Consider the following 7500-nt stretch of genomic DNA (forward strand, 5'->3'; position numbering starts at 1 on the left):
TCATGTACAAGAAGATATTTTAGTCACTACTTATTTTTACTAATGACCAGACTGGTACATTGTGTTCATGTACAAGAAGGCATTTCAGTCACTACTTATTTTTACTAATTACCAGACCAGTACATTGTGTTCATGTACAAGAAGATATTTTAGTCACTACTTATTTTTACTAATTACCAGACCAGTACATTGTGTTCATGTACAAGAAGATATTTTAGTCACTACTTATTTTTACTAATTACCAGACTGGTACATTGTATTCATGTACAAGAAGGCATTTAAGTCACTACTTATTTTTACTACTTACCAGACTGGTACGTTGTGTTCATGCACACGAAGGCATTTTAGTACATGTAACTACTTATTTTTACTAATAACCAGACTGGTACATTGTGTTCATGTACAAGAAGGCATTTTAGTCACTTCTTCGTTTTTGTTGTCCAGTGAAACCTGGTTTACAGCATCTTACAAAATAACCTATACTATGCTCCGCCAGATCACGACATCGTCATCATAAACCACAGCCCCTTTTACGGCACCGTCTGAGACACACAGTGTCACGAAAGAAATAACATCAGCTCGGTGTGCGAGAATAGATCTCAATATGTACACCATTTACTTTCATAGATTGATATCCCTAATGGTACCTGATACATTACTATTACACCAGTTAACAAATACATAAATACTTGAAATATATGCGTAGATGCTTGATTTTACTGCTTTCTTTATTTCAACTTGTTTGTGATTGTTCAAAACAAAAGTCTGTTTATACCGTTCCTTTTTCAGTGGTGTGAAATAAAAGAATCACTTTGTCACCGATCTCCTCGTCGTAGCTCTGATGTCATTGAAAAACATCACGACCTCACGTACACTCATCACTTGAAATTCAATTTTCTTTTTTGAGATTTCTATTCTGGCACCTGTACATAATTGAACATTTTCAAAAGTCATTTTTGATAAAACTATTCAGAAATACGTCGACTCGCGTGTCATAAGAACCTCGGAATAAATGGTTACAGACCTTCGCAAATTGCTTTTCTATATTTTTAGATTTAGGCGGGAATTTCGCGCTCAGACGACAACACAACAAATAATTGAAAATTTCAAAATTGTCATCTGTAGTTACTTTACAAATCGTGCAGAAATACGTCCTTCTCGCGTTTCATTAAAATTTACAAAAACATCATTGTTGAAAAGCTGACTAAATTGCAAAGGCTTTTAGAGGGAACTTCGCACGCAGACGACACAGCAGAATAACTGAAAATTTTCAAAATTGATAGTTTTTTGAACAGATCTTGCAGAAATATGCCAACTTGCGTTCCATTGTAGTAAAACTCGGTCTAAATGGTGACAGGCTTTTTCAAATTGCAGATTTGGACAGGAATTTCGCACACAGATGACACGGGTGGATTTCAAACTCTTTCCGTACACGGCGATTAGTACATGCTGTCGTGAGATTGTCGTGGTTATATCAACCTTCAAAAAACACACGGTCAAGGTTTAAATATGGCTGTTCTACTTATTAAACACCCCCACGTACATTTCTTCGACATTATGCATGTTTTCTGTGTGTGGGATAACAGGACAGGCATGGGTGTACGTAAGTACTGAATTTTAGAACAAAATGGAGAATTTACCCACGAATGAACCTGATTGAACATGTCGAATAAAAACTCTCCATTATAGTGGTCATATGGATGAGGATTGAGTATTTATTTTGGCTTTTTATTTTATAAAACAATGTAATCATGGCTTCCTAATCGAAAAAATAAACGTGAAACAACATATGTCAAATCCTTGTTTGTAACTCAATACATTGCAAAAGATTAATAATTGTGTTAAATGTTTGTTATTGTATGTACAGTAACAAACTCACTACACATTTTTTTTTAGTTTTTGCAATGTTATAAGTTACAAACACAGACTTGGTCGATGTTGCTTCACATTGATTTTTTCGATTAGGAAGCCATGATAAAATTGTTTTATAAATCCAAAATCCAAAATAAATACCCAATCCTCATCCATATGGCCACTTTAATGTTTTCCATTGTCGATCTCTCAACTAGCATTTTCGTCACGGTATGAGTGGATGGGGGCCGTCGCCACAAATACAAAGGTATTTTCGTATCTTGCAATCGGCTTTTCCGAATTTCGAAAACTGGACTTCAAAACAAAATCGCTAATAACGTAAACAATGCCACTGCTACAATGTATAGTCTTGACTAGACAAAAATCCGAACAAAGACATTTGGCGACCAAAATTAGAGGTAAATTGTAGCAATGTTAGTAAGAGATTGTTTATCCAGACAATAAAATGCAATACTGTAACAGTTCATAAGATATTTGTTGAGCCTGACGATACAATGTAGCTGGTTTTGTAAGATGTTGACATGTCGGTTTCCTTTCGACACACCTTGCGACGTCGCAAGACCCTGCGACGAGGCGAGTACACGATGCAATTCGTCGCATGCTACGAATTGCATGGTGCGTTGCTAGTCGAGTTGCATCGTGTAACCGGGCCTTATTGAGCCAGGCGATAAAATGTAGCAGGTTATTCTATTGTTGTCCAGTCAGAGGATATTTTTTTCCTTCACATTTCAACTATTTTGCATTTTGACTAATTGAACTACATGATGACATACTTGTTTTTAAAAACATATCTTACATCATTGTCGTGTATCTGCACCAGATCTGTGTGAATGTTGATGTTACTATTATTGTTATATAATATATATATATATATATATATATATATATATATATATATATATATATATATATATATATATATATATATATAACACAGTATCAAGTAAGGTACATATGAGCCATTACACAGTGTTACAGTGTTAGTCGTCTGATGATCGCAACAGCGTGAAATACTGTATGTGTAATGGCTCCTGTGTATCTTACTTGATACTATGTTATTTTTACAGCTCTACATACATATGTATTGAGCACTGTTTACTCCAGTATAGACATATTACATATACTGAGTTTATATATATATATATATATATATATATATATATATATATATATATATATATATATATATATATATATATATATATATATATATATATATATACATATGCTAATATATAATAAAAATGTATGGTTCTGGTTACACTTAAAATTTTCGCGATTGTATTACTTTTTTCTCGAATAAGTACAAAAAGGTTTATGTACGGCAGTGTGAATATATATTGTATCATTGAACGGGTTAAAATAGACAACACCACTTGTTCAGATGGTACAGGTGCACAGCGTCTCATAATACCTTTTTCAGGATACACACAAGAAGTATTATGCAATACCGTGGGCGTCACGATGTGGATGCAATGGAGAGGGTGTATACGGCGCACATATCCTCATATTGAAACTGTAAAATCATAAATTAAGTAATACCCCCCCCCCCCCCACACACACACACACACCCATGTCGTCGTTCACCAGTGTGTGTATGGTAATGTGACCTACACGATGAGGGTACACACGGCGCAAACACCCCCAAATTGAAATTGCTAAACATAAATTTGAGATGTCCAGCGTTTACAGGTGTACAGTAAATTGCAACGTGGACGTTTACCGGTTTTAGCACACACACTGCGAACAGAGATTTACAAAACGAAGGTAAAACACTCTGTAATGACGTAAAATATACTTACCATTTCGAGGAATAACTTTTTTAAAAATAAAGAATGGAGGTAACAGTTAGACAGCTAAAAAATTAGTCCATCCTAAAGTCATGATATGTTTTCCATGTGCTCACATCACTCAAATGAACAAATTCGATGTAAGATTTTTTTATTAAGTACCACGTGGTCAAAATACATTGGCAAATCACGTTACATGCTAATTTGTGAACACATGCTTAAACTTGATTGGTCAATTGGCGGCCATACACAGATGTGTTTGACGTGGATGAATGTAATGTAAAGACTAATAACACGACATTTGCAAAAAAAAAAAAAACGCACACGCGTTTAACACATTTTTCTTTCATACGAATGAACACAGACAAGTAAGACTTGTCTGTGGAATGAACGCAAACTGAGTGAGTCTAATTAGTAAATTAAATAAAGTGCAACGGCACCGTAACACAATTCGTAACATCGAGAATTCTGTGTTTCATTCCATTCTGTAGCATGGTTTAACTCTAGTTGACCCGAAAGGTCTCTTGGGCCTTGATCCCGCATTTATTGTATATCCCTGGCTTGTACACCACGTGGTCAACACTCCACTTGTCTTAGCCTCCACTGTAGTGGTCAGTGGAGCGTGAAATTTGTACAACCGTTACTACCGCAGGCAACGTGCACATGGCGCAAATCAAAGATTGATTCGAAGGGGCAAGGATGTCTGTACAGTTCTAAAGGGGGTTTTCCCCAGGTGGTTACTAATAACAGGGTATGTCGAGAACCAACCAAAAAGATTAAACAAAATGCGCCGCAATCGAGTCCTTCTGAAGACCAACACAGCTACTTAGTTGTACAACTTCTAATAATCCCGACCCGTGACCTTTTACCATGAAAAGAGAAATCTCTGATTTACTTGGCACAGGAATATCCGTCATTTTGTGATGAAATATTTATGTTGAAAGCAGCGAATTTTCTAATCTTTTTAGATTCTTTACCAATCCTAAAATCTCTCATCTACTCTGTTTTTGCACAGGAGATTACAGTGATAAGCTCCAAGTTTCATGTACACACCGTTTTGCTAAATATGTGAACGTTTCTTCAATCTTTACCTTTTTACACTCAGAAGTCTGAGCAGCGGCTATGATCATTTTTTGATTGTGTATACTTGTGTCATCAATTCTCTATTAAGAACCGTTACTGGGGTATTATTGTAATTCAAAGTAATCAGTCACAGATGGGGGAAATTTAAACTGGATGAGATTTTTTTTAATCATTTGGGCATTTATATAATAGATCAAAATCTGTAAACTTATTCTGTCAAGTTTATCAAAATCCCGTGATTCTAGTCTAAAATCAAGTCTAGACTAGCTCAAAAGTTGACGACAGACGATAATTTTTGTTCTTTTTATAAAATTTTATATGACCATTTTCAGACCAAAATTTGCAACCAATTCCTTAATGAAAACTCGTGCTGTGATTCTGATCTAAAATAAAGTATGGTTATAAAAAAAATAAATAGAACTTTTTATTTCATTATTTTGAAACCAAAATTTTGAAACCAATCCTTTAAGATTAAATATCGATGTGATTCTCGTCTAAATTCAATTAAAAGTTGAATAAAAAAGTTGATGACAAACGCGAATTTCTTCGACTCGTTTTGGCGGGAGAATGTTCGGTAGTGAAGCGGTGAATGTTTGACATGCACATTCACTTTTCAGCAGCAGTAGTTGTCTACATTCTTCATGTAACAGAACCAATCAAGGGAATACATCGACATGAAAGTTCAATCTAAGCGAAAGCGTGGTCATGAATCTCGATTCGTATGACGTAGTTTGTAGCTTCCTTTGAGATGAGGATCTCTTTGTAGTTCGGTTTTTGACGTCCCGCGGCAATGATTTTTATGTTTGTATCAAATTGTTCTATTCAATTGCTACCCACATCATGTACATGTACACATACAGCTTACACCGATTGCAATGTTTCCATTGTTTGTTTCTGTGTCTATTTGTCACAGACATACTTGCAATCAAAACTACTTTTTCCATCTCGTCAAAAACCTTTCAAAATCTTGCAGAATGAGCGAGAAATGCAAGAAAGGACACCTGCTCGCAATTATCCAAACACGGGTGACAACTTTAGACATGGTGTGAGCTCTGATGAGATTTATGTTGTCCAAAACATTGATATCGCAGCTGTAACAGTACATGATTGCAGTCCGTAAAATAAGTTACAAAGGTGAAAAACTTAATATCTATAGCTGCATTGACACGATTCTTGCATATTTCAACGAATATCATTTTAATTCCCATCATGAAGCTAATACCAAAACATATACTGAGAATGTTGATCGATGAAGCGTATGAGATGGCATGCTGAATCCTATTTGCTTCAGATCAAACTTTATGCCAAGCCATATATATGTTGTATATTCCCGCTAAAAGTCTGCTGTAACATTTTTCGTTTATTGCCATTTTACCATCGTCGCAAACCACGGCCTGTTTTACGGCAACGTTCTTAACGAGCCTCACACATCGTCGCAAACCGCGGCCTGTTTTACGGCAACGTTCTTAACGAGCCTCTCATATCGTCGCAAACCACGGTCTGTTTTACGGCAACGTTCTTAACGAGCCTCCCACATCGTCGCAAACCACGGCCTGTTTTACGGCAACGTTCTTAACGAGCCTCTCATATCGTCGCAAACCACGGTCTGTTTTACGGCAACGTTCTTAACGAGCCTCCCACATCGTCGCAAACCACGGCCTGTTTTACGGCAACGTTTTTAACTAGCCACTTATAATTATTGGTAGAAATAATAACTCTGGTTTGCGAGAATGCCATTTTACAAAAATCATATGTAAACAATATTTACTAATTATGTATAAGCTGAATGTCACCTTTCAAAAATCGGAAACAATTCTCGCGCACAATTACAAAGTTAACTTGAAACAGATTCCCGCCAAATTATCGTACATTTCTAATTTTTTTGGAACATTTCAATACTATTTTAGACTAGCATTGTACAGATAATTTACATTTATGCATTATCGTCAAAATTTCTGTCTAAAATGTAGTATTTATATAAGAAATCATAAATCAGAAAGTGTATAGAATTGGCGTGGTTTATCGCTCACAACACTGTGACGTCAGAAATTCAGTAAAATGATATCATATATAGTCAACGCGCGAAACTACCACCGTTCACCGTTCACACAATTTCCCACAAAATACTGTATTACTCGCAAAGTACTTGATTGATCAAATGTACATAACAAACACTTCAAAAAGTCGAGGAAAGGAAATTCGAAAAAATTCAATTTTGGTAGTAATTGCGAGGAAAGTTAATAAATATTTGCTGTCGTCAAAAACTCTGCCTATAACCTCACAATGTGTGTTCCATACGTGACATACACTGATATACCCACACTCGTTTTCAGACATGCGGAACACATAAGCTCTTACTGAAAGGAAAATGTCATATAAAAATTTAATTTTGTCAACGTTTGCGAGGAGTTTTACCTAAATATTTGATGTTGCCAAATCAATGTGTACAGTTCAGCGGACACGCTATTTGCCCTGAATTTATATAATTGATAAAGTGAACATTGAATCGCACTTTATTAGAAACACTAATTATCGGAATTAAACGTAAAATGTATTGTTAATATTTGAGTTGAGGTTTACGTGTCGGCATGGAACATTAAAGATGCACTTGCTGAGTATGGGTTGTACGATTTAACGTTAAAGGTGATTCAAAATGCTCACATTCACTATCTCTATTTTGCTAGACGACATTGTGAAATGCATTCTGGTTTTAAAAACTTTTCAAAAGCGTCTGCAAACACCTTAAAATGACCCT

Source organism: Glandiceps talaboti, chromosome 19 (assembly GCF_964340395.1).
Source record: "Glandiceps talaboti chromosome 19, keGlaTala1.1, whole genome shotgun sequence".
Classification (NCBI taxonomy): Eukaryota; Metazoa; Hemichordata; class Enteropneusta; family Spengelidae; genus Glandiceps; species Glandiceps talaboti.